Source organism: Ixodes scapularis, unplaced genomic scaffold (assembly GCF_016920785.2).
Source record: "Ixodes scapularis isolate PalLabHiFi unplaced genomic scaffold, ASM1692078v2 PGA_scaffold7__128_contigs__length_106722199, whole genome shotgun sequence".
NCBI lineage: Eukaryota > Metazoa > Arthropoda > Arachnida > Ixodida > Ixodidae > Ixodes > Ixodes scapularis.
In genome coordinates, this window is record NW_024609882.1 from 64,025,443 (window position 1) to 64,041,003 (window position 15,561).

At 46.1% G+C, this 15,561-nt stretch overlaps 1 pseudogene; it reads left to right on the top strand.

Annotated features, from left to right (window-relative positions):
- Window positions 1-7,516, top strand: part of LOC121833146 — a 42,370-nt pseudogene extending 34,854 nt beyond the window's left edge.
- Window positions 7,517-15,561: the final 8,045 nt, after the last annotated feature.

The window sequence follows — 15,561 nt, forward strand, 5'->3', positions numbered from 1 at the left end:
TGAAGCGCCACTTTATGGTCAACACCCAAACTATTTTCGCGAGTCTAAACGTCATTGTTGTTGCACGTGAAGCGGTACGTGTGAACGAGCACATTTTGCGAACCTTGAGTGTCGCGAAACTGTTGCGCGCCTAAAAGATGCATCGTGTGAACAGACCTTAAGAGTAAAAATGCTCAACGAAAACAGAGTAAAAGAACACTGACAGACGGCAGCGCCTCTAAGTCGGAGTCCCATTGCTCTTGTATCATGCGAAACCCACGGTGATCGCTGCCGACATGATGGCAAAATTATCTACGAGAACGCCTCAAGCACGTTCCAAAGCATGTTTACTTCGTAGAAATGTATATGCTTCGAATATGTCTGCAGGCAGTCTTTTGCGTGACGTATTAGCTGCGCGCCCGCAGATTTAATCTTCTTTTCCTCTGTCAGTGTCTTCGCCCTGTTTGTACTTTGGACGGGAGCTCAGACATAGTTTTGATGGTCGCTGATTTGTCTCAAAGTTTGTGTAGCATATTAAAAAAAAAGCACTAAAATGGAGAAAAAAAAACTAAAAAGGCTTATTTGGGGCACTAATTTGCTCTGTTTTATAAGCCTATGTTCTCACTATTTATTTTGTCAGACACACTTTAGGTGCAGGTAGCCCGCCCTATACGCCCACACAGGAGCGTAGCCAACTACACTCCGTTTCTCGGCTCTCATTGATTAGAGAGACGATGGAGGTGTGGAATGTTCGTTATGAAATTGTTTCTCCGTACCGTAACAGTATTTTTAATCGACTGTATGTTTATGTTCGAGAAACAAATAATTGATGTAGAGTCACTGATAGTTTTCAAAAATATCCCGAGATTGCCCTTCCGCTTCGATTTCAAACGATAACAAGCATGGCTACCGGTGTTTGCGGCGTGCTCAACCAGCCGTCCTCGCTGAGCTAGATTATTTTTATCAGGACGAGTCGCTATGAGTTTACCGAGGTGTTGAGAAGAAGACCTCAACAGTTCTATAGTTTGCAGCAAACAGCTGTCGCAGGTACACGCCTTCGGGAGCGCTGTGCGGGTGCTCGCTCTCGTAGCGGGACTGGCATAAGCCCTAGCGACCCACGTCAACTATGTAGCTTTATCTGGCTTGATTTGTTCCTTTGCTCGTGGTGATGGTGAACAAAAATTTCGATTGACATAAAAGCTGTCCCGGTGCTCTGTGACTTGCGTAACCGTCGAGTTAGCCACCATGGTTTCAATACCAAGAGGATACCTACAAAGGTAAAAATGAGCGAGCCATTTGGCTGGAGGCAATCAGGCGTTCGGCTAACCTCATGTTTCTAGATGTATGTGTCCGTTATTTCGCTTCGAAAGGCAAGTAGCCCTGAAGTTTTTCAGTGCACCTCACGTGCTAAAGCGAATACTTTGGGGTCACATTTTAATTGTGCGTCATTACCAACGAGGTAGAGGGGCTCAGAGTGATAGACCGGTGTTCAGGTCCGCACACGGAAGTTGACCTTACCCCCCCCCCCCCTCATCCATTCCCCCGGCGCTAGGATTGTATGCAAATGTTTCTGCCAGTCACTTGACCCAACTAAATACGTGACGTCACAAGAAATATGGCGGCGCCCAGGCGGTGACTGGATCCAGCTGGGCTGGAGCTAGTCAGATGCGTTGTTCGCTGTTGGTCTGAGCGAGTTGCTTTCAGATGCGAGAGCTGTGATATGAGCTGGTCAAAAGCAGCTTCAGAGTTCAGCGTAGTGTCTAACGTAGGTATAACGTGAAAATACGGAGGAACGGTTCGCATTTTGCTGGCGATCGAAGGGGATATTGCCAGGAAAGAGGTAGAATTGGCACTGCGTGGCTCGGATATCGGAGGCAAAACAAGAATGTGAGATAATCACGCATTTTTCGTGAACGCCTTCCAGCGGCGTGGAGAGATTGATACGATGTTTTAGCGCATACCAGAAGTTACGACATTCAAGACGGTTGCGCCTTTGTGGAAGAGATGTATAAGCCGTGTGACCCCGCTTTAAAAGGGTCATGAAACGATGTCGGGTTGGAATGTGCATCTGTTGGCAGAGGCGTACAGGTCCTAGTCTGGCCCAGATATACTTGCACAGACCGCCACTGATTCAGAAGCTTCTTTGTCGCTGTGAAATTGCGAGGATAAAAGGGGATTATTTTTTTTAGTCTTGCCTTTGCGAAGCTTTATGACGTAACTGTAGGATCGAAACCACCCACCTGACGACAGTCGAGCAGGGCTCATGGAGTGGGCGCAGTAATTGCGTGAGCACTCGACTCTGGCTCGTAACAATCGATGCCTCGACGGACACTCGGGCAGGGGCACGTGTCCAATTACTGAGATGATGAGAATAGCCAAACCTTAACAATGCCTAGAGCTCGGCACGCGTTTTATACTTTGCCAACACCAGCGCGCGGCTATGATTAACTTTCGCGGTATAGGATAGGTACCAGGCCGCGTGGCCGCTTGTTCTGGCTCCGAGGATGAACGATGTCCATATTTTCTGAATTTATCTGCTAACAGCCATTGCCCAGAAAGAAAAACTACGCCAAGATTTGTCGGGTATTAACGCTAGAGAGTGATTCTAAGTAGTATTTAGCGAAATAGTAAAATCGTTTCATGGCTCCTTTAAAGGACAGGTGTGACAAGCAAAGAACACTACCACCTTGTCCGTGCTTGTATATGCTAAATTCGAATATAGCATTTTAATGTGTGCTGTAGTTAACCAGAGTAGACTTCGAAGAAGTTTATTATCGGCACTGTTTATTGTCGCCTGGACAGTTCTCTCTTTCGAAATAGCTATAAAAGGAACACCCTAAATTTGTATAATCTAACTATACAATGTGCATGAATATTTTTGTTGTACAGATTAAGCTGTCATGATGTTTGGATACATCAGCTACTGTTGTGTAGCATGGTGTAATTTAATTTCTCATTTTAATTGTCTGACAACATTTTCGGTCATGCTGTAATGCATTTAAGCCATTTTTTCATAGGATGTAGTCTTTGTGAATCCTTAATGTACTTTACTTTTTGTGTTTGTAATTATCTATGAATAAGCATCGAGATATAACTGCCCATCAGATTTTATTTGGTTTCGTTTTCTTATGAATATAAAATATGATGATTACAACCGTGTGTAGCTCTTGAGTTAACACAAACCTACAAATGGGTTTTCTTTTGTGTACAGTCAATTCTGCTGAATATGGTCTTGTGCACGAGATTCTTGTCTAGAGTAGTATTTATATAAAGTAATGCAGTAATTTAGACATACGCGTATAGTAACTCTTGTTGAAATTAAAATACTAGCATAAGTAGGATGTTGCGGTACACAAGAAAGTGCAAGCTACCACCCGATACACTAAATACCTCTCATATTGACTATCCATTCATGTAATCCGTCTACTTTGGGCCTCAAGTCATTTATTTGGTTCTACAAAGGCCTCTGGAACGCTCCTTGGCGGCTAAATTCGCCGCTAGGGCCTATGGGAGTGTCCACTCTATACATGTAACTACATTACTTCATGCCTTGCTTTCCTTCTCTTCTACCAGGCACTCAAGGAATAAATGTGGCAGTACCGGTGCTCAAAGCCAAATTTCGAGCTGAAGTGCATGTCCGCCATGTTGGTCATGGAGAAAAACCAGCGACCGGTGGATCTACGAGCACGTACGTGCGCAAGGAAGAAACTAAAACAATACTAACCATTAGCTCGCAGGTGCGGGTGGGGATCAGTAACGGTGAGCAGGCTTCGATTGTTATCGACAACGCTATGAAATTAACAACCGCCAGACGAATCTCGACCTAACAAAGATGGCAGCGCACAGAGTGTTTCCAGATGTTCGAACGATTTCGCGTATGGTCTATTGAGCTCGAGCCCGACGCTGAGTATCGTTCGACGCGTTGCCTGTACACGAATTCCGGCCGAATGCGGACGCTGTGCTCATGGACAATTTGTGTCTGCGCTCGATATCAATAATGGGATGACATCAACATTATAATGCACAAGCTCTCATTATTTTAAGTGGGTGTATTCAGACCACCGTGATTCTGACCCGTTCTCTAGACGGAAAGAAAATATTGCAGCTAGCCGGCAAAACATAGAGTTCCTCTATAGAGAGTCAGAGTTGCGCGTTCATCTCCGTAGAGCCGTCTTTCCTGCACAGCATGTTGATCCCGCTCGTCACGTGACTGAACTCGGCGAATAGCGGCGCCGTGCGTTCGAGGCGCGCGGCGCGCTCAAATGCAGGGGAACTTACGCCGGGGCGCGTGCGACGTCTAATTTCCTGCACAGCACTTGATCCGGCTCCTCACGTGATCGGATCTCGGCAAATAGCGGCGCGGCGGCACGTGGAAAACATACGCGCAACTCTGGCTCTCGTAGGGAGCCTATAAAGGAACTCTACGCAAAATTAATCTCGCCCGCGCCCGGTGTCAAGCTACGGCGCGTGTCGTGCACCCATTTGCTTGCCACAAATGCAGCGCAACTTCTCTTGGCTATGTCTGCGTTTATATGGATCGATATTTTAATATATTGATTGGTAGCAGATGGGTAGAATAAGAAAGATGTAGGAAGGCGATTGGTCCCTCCTTGGTTCGATGCGCTACGATTGCGTTCATGTAGACGAAGCCCACGTAAACGCAGCCTACGACTCCAACGCTGCAGGCGCCCGCGCAGTCACGTAGTCGCGTAGCTTTGAGCGCCCCTCAAACCTGTACGCCCGCGCTCTAAACTTCTTCAGAAATGTCCCGCGCCTCAGCACGCTCTCTGACGTTGCACGCGAACAATAAATGCGAAATAAAATTAAAAATTCCTAAAAAAATCTAGAGGAAACCATTATTAGCGTTTTGATAAAATGCTAAATATGGTGCACTATGTTGGTCTTTTTACGCTTAATTAGCGCTAATGAGCAGGAGCTCAAATTCGCTTATACACAGTTTCTAAGTGTACAAAATCACAGTCGAGGCTATTATAGTTTTTCGCCGTTTTGAAAAGTGAGTAGAGCCCCCGACATACGCACGAACCAACGCTACCAACCCATGAACGCTGAGGTTCGCACCGGCCAGAAATTCTTTGTTTACAAAATGATGGGCTGTGAAGATCGGACTGCTCAGCATGCTATCTTCAAAGTTCTCAAAGCACGGATTTGTTGATTCCAAAATTGAGCAAAGCACGCGCAGTACGCACAAGCGCTGATAATGGCACCACGGAGAGAAGCATTTTTTTAGCTAGGACCCTGACTCGTGCATAATCTGACGCTAGTCATGACAGGCTTGCATCTAAGGCTAAACTCAGTGGAGCATGGCTTAACAGTAACATTCGCGGAGCACAAATCTATTACAACACACCACTGCATACTGGGCGGAAGTCAAATTCCATGCGACGAACAAGCGATGAACGCCGCCAAAGGCAATACATGATGTCAAGGCGTCGATTGCGTGTGCGACTTCTTCTGCACGCAAATGAAGCACTTGCAAACGCTGGAAACTCGAGTGCAAACCTGCGCGCAACAACATCATCAAATAGGGTGTTCACAACATGCGTTTGAAGTGGTTCTGACGTGGTTCCAACTTGGGACCCAGTCGGAAATCAGAGCCATTATATATATATATATATATATATATTGCTCGCGCCTCGCGACGGCCGATAGGTGAACCAAATCTAGCCCGCATATCCGCAGCGAGATGTTCGGGTATCGCCGCCTGGTGGAATTTTTTCACAACCCAGAGTGAGAATATTTCCGCCTCCTCTCCTGGTGCAAGCTCGCGCAATGCCGAGCTTCATGCGCTATAAAAATTAAAACAACCGCGTGGGTAGCGAGTGCACTACCCATATAGTGAGGTAAAGTCCTGTGATAAAATTTTCTCAAGACAAACGTAAACACGTCTAGAGGCTTCATAGTGAGGAAGACAGAAGCGCACCTTGCGAGATTATCACCGCGAACACTCTTTAGTCTTTTTCATACTTACTGCAGAACGCTGCCAAAGCTGGGGGATCGGTGGTCGAGTAGGGAGGAGGAAGAAGAATCATATCTAACTAGGCCACAATTTTTTTCCTCTCTCGTTCAATTTTCTAATACACATAATTTAAGACACCCATTCAAGTCAACCTTGGCCTTTCGAGGCAGGGGTACACCTGGTGCGTCCAGTGCCAATGGGCATTCGCCAGCCCCAAACTCGAATATTATCGAAGTGGACGATACCTAAAATGGAACACAAGTAAGCCCCCGAACTAAACGACGTAAGAAAGACGGGGATGATGAGGAGGTACCTGTGACCGACCCCTTCTAAAAAATGGAAGAGGCAGAAACCAGAAAGGACGCGGAGTTAACCTTAGAAAAACATCGCCGACAGCGGACAAGATGCGTCCCAGTACTTCTAACGCCCGTGCAGGAGGGCAAGCGGTTGCAGCAACAAACCCCGCTGAAACTGTTTGCTGAAGTAGATAGACCGGCTGGCGCGCCCATCGTGAGACATCATTTTATGACGAGGGGAGGTCGTCTAGTTGATGACTCAGAAGTATCGACTGTGCGTCGACTTCTCAAAGTGCACTCCCTATGCGGGATCCCAGTACAAGCAACAGTACCCAAAGCGTTCCTGGAAAACTTCGGACGTACCAAAGTGGTATTAACGAATTCCTGGGACCAACCGCTGTGATAGTCACTTGTCGGCTCTACCAGCGACGCGAAAATGCAACAGATCCTGCACATTCAACCGACCGGGCAATACTAACATTCCGCCCAAACACCGAGCGACCGGACAAGATCAAGCTCGGCTTCACACGGCACGAGGTAACCAAGTGCATTGAGGCACCTCCAAGGTGTTTCAACTGCCAGACCCTCGGCCATGTTGCGAAGTACTACATGGGAAAAACAAAATGCAAGAGGTGTGAAGAACCACACTCGAACACAGAATGCCATGGCACACTTCCTACCCAATGTGCAAACTGCCTCGGTGACCATCCTGCTTCTTATGCAAATTGCACGGGGCGCCTGGCAGCGCTTTCAAGAACAAAATATTTTGTTCACGGATCAAAACTCGTTGAGAGCCAACGATAACTGGCTGCAGTACAAGATGAATATTCTGCGCTCCATAAAGAAACATCCCACGCAGTTCATTCCCATGTGCAAGCAGGAGGAAAAAAAAACACAAAAAAAGACTCGTAAAAAAGAGCCACATCGAGGTTAATGCATATCCCTTCTGAGGGTTCTCCATCCACTGATAAAGAAAACTCAGGAAAGTCAGATGCGAAGAATGACCAGCAGCAAATGACCCAGACTAGACAAAAGGGGAAACCTTGCATACAATAATGTACTTTCTGGTCAGCGCGTGCCTGAGGAGACAACGCAGGAATCAGCCACATCCGGTGATAGCATGATTTGCTTCATCTTGTCTGCACTGCGGAGCGCGACTGTACAAATGCCACCAAGCACGTTGAAGACAATTTCACGAGGAATGATGCTCCTTGAGCCGTATATCGTCGTAATCATGAAAGCGTCTCAACACAGCGATGCCTGAGAGGAACGCTTCAGGATCCCCTGTGTGCTCACCGGTCTACGCGAGGTCGTATCAAGATGCTTCCCTTGATCATCCAGTGGAATGTTAATACTCTTCGACATCAACTCGCTGAACTTCGTCGACGCCTCCGGGAGCTTCAACCATATGTTCTTGCTCTTCAAGAAACGTATGTGCAATCAGGGCCTCATCAAATATACCCATACGTCCAATATCACAGTAAAACACCGCACCTTGACGGAAAATCTAGGGTATCTATACTCGTGCAGCGACTCGAACACTTTTTATGATAAACATACAGCCCTAATAATAAGAATGGGCAAACATGATATTACCGTTGTCTCAAGCTACATACGTCTTCACCAACCCTGGGATCACAATGAAATGAGAAATATCAGAAAGCGCTGTCCTAGGCCAATCGTATGGTGCGGTGATTTTGATGCGAACCACCCTGTTTTGGGAATTGACAAAATTACGCGAAGGGAAAATGCGCTCATTGATGTAACGAAAGATCTAGGCTTAAGATGTCTCAACAACGGCTTGCCAGCCTTCATTCGTCTTCTCCTTAAAACAGACTGTGTTCTCAATCTTCCTTCGTGTCACCCAAAATACGTATGGTTTCGAGTGTTGAGCCTGACACATGGGAAAGTGACCACGTGCTCATCTTCTCCTCCTCATCACGGCCATCCCACGGACGATCAGAATGCATAAGATTGTCAGTTGGGATGTTTATTTATGTAAGTCTGAGCACAATATTAACAAGTCAAAATCTCCCAGCAATTGAGGAGTCCGTAGCCACAGGCTTCAAAGTCGCCACTAAACAAATAACGCTCCCAACAACGAAACCAGTCGCAGACTTCACATATTTGAACCTTCGCGCCGCGTCTCGAGAAGCTCAAGGAATAGCTGGGCGTTCTAACCGACCGCAAAACTGAACAACGTCACGACGAATTGAGGCCAAGCTTTGCAAATATGCCGTACAACTGGGCCGTCAGCAGTGGCAACAGAGGAATAATTTCCTCTGTTAAACACTGATGCAAAAACCTGCCTTCCGTGGACGACAGTCAAATGCCCACTCACTGCAGTCCCACCTAAATACCACTTCGCAGCAATCGCCATCAAAAACAAAAGCTTATTCGCAGCCCTCAGAGAACGGTTTGCAGATGAATTCATCGCTCACATCAACTTACCAAAGGCAGTTTTTCCTGGACCCAGGACTGCCGTTCCACACTTCCAGAACGTGTCAGGTGATGACGATTTCACTACATCAGAATTAAATTACGCCTTGTCATGCTGTCGTCGACGCGGTGGCCCAGGACCTTAGGGTATAGCTAATCAAGCTCTAAAAAACATCGACTAAGAAGACGAACCCAAACTACTAGCCTACTTTAACAACATTTGGCAAAGATAATTACTACTCGATGCCTGGTTGTAATCGACCGTGATAGCTGTCAAGAAAACAGGAAAACGCTCGAACGTAATGTCTTCATATAGCCAAATATCGCTGACGTCCTGCACTTCAAGCTAATGGGAAAGATAATCCACCGCCGTCTCACTCGGCAACTTGAACGTACAAACGCGTTCCCACACGAACTTTCGGGATTCCAAAGAGGTTGATCCACAGCAGATGCCATTCGAGATATTGCCTGTCTTTTGAAGAGCCCAAAGCACAGAAACATGTTATACATGCCGTGTTCTTGGACAAAGATCGTGCTTTCGACGCTTTTCCTCACGACATCATAATAGAGAGATTGCAACTAATAGGGGTATGGCTCTGGCCCCGGCGTTTGCACGATCTTTTCTAAACAAACAAATGCTCCAAGTTAGACTGGTCAGGCATTTGAGTACGCCATCCTAGTGCCCACAAGGAGTGCCACGTGGAAGTGTGCTCTTCCCGCTACTCTTTGATATTTGCACATTTGACTTTCCAGTCAAATGTGCAATATACGCCCACGACGTCGTACTGCAGTGTGCTGGTCCAACGCTCCTCTCAACAACAGTTGAAGCACAACTCCGAAAGGCTCTCAACACCCCCTCAGTATTTCTCTATCACGCTGGCCTCACATTGCCTACTGCCTAAGACCTCCGCACTCACCTACAGACAACGAGGGCGATTAGGTTCCGAATTCTCAAGACTACGCGTGGAAGGAGAACGGATTTGAAAGCGAACACACATGAAATACCTTGGCGTCATTATAAAGGACAAAGTAAACTGGCACCCTGCTGTTAAGCACGTCATGAGGGAGTCTCGTAAACTATGTGTCGCGCTTCACCTTATTGCGAGTTCAAACTGGGATCCGTTTCAGTCATCATTGTTGACGTTCTATCGGGGTCTCATAGTAAGCAGAGTGTTCTACGCATGTCCCCTACTCGACATAGCAAGACCCACAATGGACAACTCTTGAAACTTTCCAGCGAACGGCGCTAAGGTTCTGCCTCGGCCTGCCCTACTCATCACAAAATGTGCCCACGCTCGTAGAAGTCGGCGACTCCCTACTGTGGCATCAAGCACAAGAACGAGTGCTTCGACATTTCACTAAGCTCCACAGTGCACGTAATACAACCCAATTCATAGAAGGCATCATAGCGTTGTGTAATTCCTATTTCGGAAGGATGGGAGCAGCATTTCGATAAATTATCGGCTACCCCTCTAACGTTCCCGAGACACCCACGCCTCAGTGTGACGAGGAACATCAGCAAATACTGCCAAGTATTGCTGACCTGCTTCGGCAAGGTAGGATCGCAGATTGCGTAAGATTGCGTAGTACGGTCTATTATTGAAGAGTTGATAACTACAAATTACTCGGGAATAACGCACATATATACATATGGTAGTACACATGGAAATTCCGCATCAGCTGCTTACTGCATTTCTGAACTCAAAGTTCACACAAAAGGTCGTTGGATATCTGCTTGAACACCGTCTGTGCTGAGCTTGCTGCCGTCTGGCTTGCCATAAAAGAAACCCTCAAGCACGCCAAGCTAGACCACTTTGCCATCTTCTACGACTGTACCATTATTTTATCGTAAGATCCGTAAAATAATGTACCATTATTTTACGGATGCCAACTATTTGGAGCCCATCGATGTAAATGAGCAAGTCGCTCGGCTCACGTGGATTGTTCTCGGGGCTACCGACATATACATTACGTTAAAGAAGTCAACGAATTTCCGCTTTCCTAACTAGTTTTTATCAGAACTAAAAACTCCCTTAATCAGAAAAAGCTTCTTGCACAGAAAATTTGCGAAAACCATCTCCCTAAGTGGGAAGCAGAATTCAAGAGCTGTAGAAAACAATGCAAGCATTTAATTATTCGCATTGAAAATTGTATCACGAATCTGTAGAATCAGATCTTGTGAAAGATCCGAAGAAATTCTGGAGGTACGCTAGATATCAACTAGGATAGCACTTAAAATCAGAGATAGCTCTGTATTTTTATGGAGGTGATGCGGCGAGTGTACCTAAGTTGTTTGCACCTCACTTTAGTTCAGTCCATAAAAACGGCTCTGACTACGCGTCTCCTACGTTGCCTCACCTGGCTTGGATCTTCGACCAACTAAGTAAAATCATGTGGATGAAGAATTTGTTGGGTTATGTATTAAGAAACTTAGAGCCATATTTTTGCGGGAAATAACAGAATGCCCTCAGCAGTACTTACATCTTATCATGAAATATTCAATCCCATTTTCTGCGTTACATCTAATAACTCCTTGAGGCCAGGGATATTTCCAGAAACGTGGAAAATAGCCATTGTCGTTCTAATATTAAAGACAGGAAATAGGGCTGATGTCCTTAACTATAAACCTATCTCTCTTCTTTGTTTTCCAAGATCTTTGAAATAGTTATGCACAAAAAAATTAAGTTTCCTAACATAGCCATCCCTAATCATCACGACTTTATGTCTGGCAGGTGAACTGCTAAAAATCTCGCCCCTTTTAAATCCACCGCTTCTCGGGTCATTTGTAATGAAGGTCAGCTGGATGTTATCTATTTCGACTTGAGCAAGGCCTTCGACGTTGTTAACCACGCTATTCTTTTAGCGAATCTTTCTGACTATGGAGTGTGTGACTCCGTTTTTGACTGGATTAAACACTATATTACCAATCAAGCCTCTTCGTTCTACAGGGCTTCCTCTGGCGTTCTTAAAGGATCTGTTCCAGGTCCCCTCCTGTTCTCTATTTTCGTAAACGTAGTTTCCTCTGCTTTTTCTGAATCTTCATTTTTGCAGTATGCAGATGGCATAAAACTCTAGAAACAAGAAATTGGCATTGACGACTACTTTAAGCTTCAAGAGGACGCATGTTCCTTTCACAACTGGTGCTCGGTTAATGATATTTGTCTTAACCGATAGAAAACCAAAGTTATGACGTTTTGACGGAAGACATCGAATAACATTTTCGCTTATAGCATCTGCAGTGAGTTGTTACCGCGTGTGTCATAAATGAAGGACCTGGGGCTTACGTTTGATTCAAGCTTGAGTTTCGTTGATCACATAGCAAGAGTTGACTCCTCTTTCCGCATGTCGCATACCAAAGCAATCTAAAATTCGTGTACGTTTCTGAAATTGTACCGTTTGTTAGTGAGATCGAAACTTGCGTACGCCTACGTTGTGTGGACCAGAATTTCTAAAACTAATTTCTTGGCACTCGACATAGTTCGAAATACGTTTATTTCTATCTTTAAACATTGCTACGTTAAAAGCCTGTTCACACACGCAACGGAGCGTCACAAGAATTGCGCTGACCTCGCGCTACGCGCGTGCTGACGGCAGCGTTCACCAGCATTGTATCGCGCCGTCAAAACTGTTGCTCATGGCAGACGATAACTAGCTGACGACACGTGAGCAGCGCTGCATGTGAGAACCGGCTTTAACCGCTCATTCACACTGGAAGGGGATCCGCGTTCGCAAAGCGGTTGCGAACGCGGTTGTAAAAAGATGCAGTACAATTGCAGGCGCACTTGATGTCATCGAGTGCGCGTGCAATCGTACTGGATCTTTATACAACCGCGTTCGCAACCACTTTGCGAACGCGGATCCGCTTCCAGTGTGAATGAGCGATAAGAGTGGTGCACATCGCTTCAATTATAAAAATCATTCCTAGCATGTGAACTTGCTCAGCCTGCATCAGCGTCGGGCTAAGGCCGATATGTCGTTTTTATTTAAAGTTCTTCGCGGTATTATTAACTTTCCCAGCCTCGTGTTAGAAGTGAGCCTTAGAGATGCATCTGAGCCTTAAAGGCATCAATCATCGTTTTATACCTCTCGGCATCTTAATCGAATAAGCCCTATTCTTAGGTCGGCTGCGTTCTACATCATGTACTCTGATACACTCAGTATGTTTGGTTCGTGGTGCAGAGCTTTTGATATCTCTGTGTGCAAGCAGTAAATGCTTGAAAAGGTTGAGGAGTACGTGTGCGTCGTTACGATATCATGCACTTGCCTTTGTTTAGAATATGCAAGCTTTGGTGTAGCTTCTAAGTAGTTGTTCTTCTGCTTGTTCCGAGTGCTTGAACTGTCTTCTCATTTTTGACTGTCCCGTGTCAGACTAATGAACTGCGTTCCACCACTCCCCTGGTGCTTTTTTTGTTTTTTTTTGTTTTTGTTTTTACTCACAAGCCTGCAAGCACTAAGACCCCAGAGGTTGTTCCTGGACACTGGACACAAACACTGATTCATTGAATCATTGATTGATTATTATTATTATTAATATTATTTAATATATATATATATATATATATATATATATATATATATATATATATATATATATATATATATATATATATATATATACAGGATGTTTTTTTTAAGCTTAACAGATTTGTTTAAACAAAACCGTGAAAGTTACACTTATGCCGCTTGTGGAGGTGAGTTATACGGCCAGGGGGACATATTATAGGGGGCTAATCGTAACGATCAGTCGGCTAATTAATTCAAATTCGTTAATTAACCTTTTTAATTAATGAAAATAGACATATAGTACCAATTACAAACTTGCTCAGCGTCATTGAAAACCACTGAATCAGTCATTTTCGGAAAGACTTTCGGCACGTAAGAAGCGTAGTAGTGCACTAAAGTTACCACTCGTGGAGCAGGTACAAGGCTGGGGCTAGATAAGCCGCAACCGCTAGCTTTGTACCTGCTCCACGAGCGTTAACTTTAGTGAACTACTACGCTTCTCACGCGTTCAAAGTCTTTCTGAAAATTACTGATTTAGTGGTTTTTGATGATGCTGAGCAAGTTTCTAATTGGAACCATACGTCTATTTTCATTAATTTAAAGTTAATTAAAAAATTTTAATTAATTTGCCGACTGATCGTTACGATTAGCCCCCTATAACATGCCCACCTGGCCGTATAACTCACCTCCAAAAGCGGCATAAGTTTAACTTTCACGGCTTTTTTTAAGCAAATCTGTTAATATTAAAAAAAACACCCTATATATATTATAGAATTAAGTACAAAAAAAAAACACCGAACAACGACAACAGCTAAGCATAAGACGGAAAAACCTCCACATCTCTATTATTAACGATTCGTGGTACCCAGAAGCTTAAAAATAGAAAAATAATATTCTATTGCACGCATGTGCACGACGCACCCCTGTGTATGAAGCAAACATGCTTCGATCAAGGTTGACGCGTGTCTGCACATAATTTCATTCATCGTGTCTAAAGCTAACACCGTGCCTTTTTTTTTACGGTGCGAACTAATGTGTGGCGCACTCTTACGCGTAGACGCAGAATGCGGCGTCCGTGGTGGGGCCCAAGGCAAAGCTTCCCAGATCGTGGGCGGAGAGATGGCAGCGCCCCTCGAGTTTCCCTGGCAGATCTCCCTTCGACTCCTCAACGTCACCGCCAACTACGACAAAGGACACTATTGCGGCGGATCCATCATTAACGCACAGCACGTCATGACAGCGGCACACTGCGTGTACGTGCGAGCCCACGATGGCTGACCCTCTTGTCTTTAATCGATAATAGTCGTTATTGAAAGTTTTTCGCACAGGGGACTCCAACGCTTACGGTCCCCCGAATAGCTTGGCACATTGCACTGCGCGTTCATAATGATTTTTGCGCAAGCTCAGCGTGACGCCCCAAGTTTTATGGCACCCTATTCTAAAACTTTCATATTGACAATTCTTCTTTTTTTGTTTTATAACAGTCATATAGTCGTTGTAGGCGAGGTTTCGCATTGGACCTCCGGGTGTCCTTTGATTTTTTTAAGTTGGGTCGTCGTGGCACGTGACTTCGCAGTGTCGGGCAACGTCATGCATGGTGTCACTTGACATGACGTCATATGACCACGTCACGGACGTCAGCGTGTGAAGTCGCGTGATGCTGTTACGTGCCGCGAGAAAACGTATGTTCTCAAAATGTATCGGGAAACTTCCTGCATGCAGCGCGATTGTGCGTAGTCGGCGCGCAGCAGAATAGACCCCTTTCAAAAGTCCATCTAGCAACATTGATGATAGCCAGTTCTTGGGCCCGAAGCACGTGATTGTATCCCGAGCAGAGGTCGGCATTTGAGGTCGCCCTCACTCACCCTCACTCTCACAGCCACACTCACCTAAGCCCCTCACTCACCCTCACCCTCACAGCTACACTTACCTTCAGCCCCTCACTCACCCTCACCCTCACAGTCACACTCACCTTCAGCCCTTCACTCACCCTCACGGCCCTCACGCACTCACCGCCCTCACGGCCCTCACCGCCCTCACGGCCCTCACGCCCCTCACTGACTCATGGCCCTCACGCCTCTCACCGCCCTCACGCCACTCACCGCCCTCACGGCCCTCACCGCCCTCACGGCCCTCACGCCCCTCACTCACTCATGGCCCTCACGCCTCTCACCGCCCTCACGCCACTCACCGCCCTCACGGCCCTCACCGCCCTCACCGCCCTCACCGCCCTCACGGCCCTCACGCCACTCACCGCCCTCACGCCACTCACCGCCCTCACGCCACTCACCGTCCTCATGCCCCTCACCGCCCTTGCGGCCCTCACACCCCTCACTCCCCTCACGCACTGATGGCCCTTACGCCACT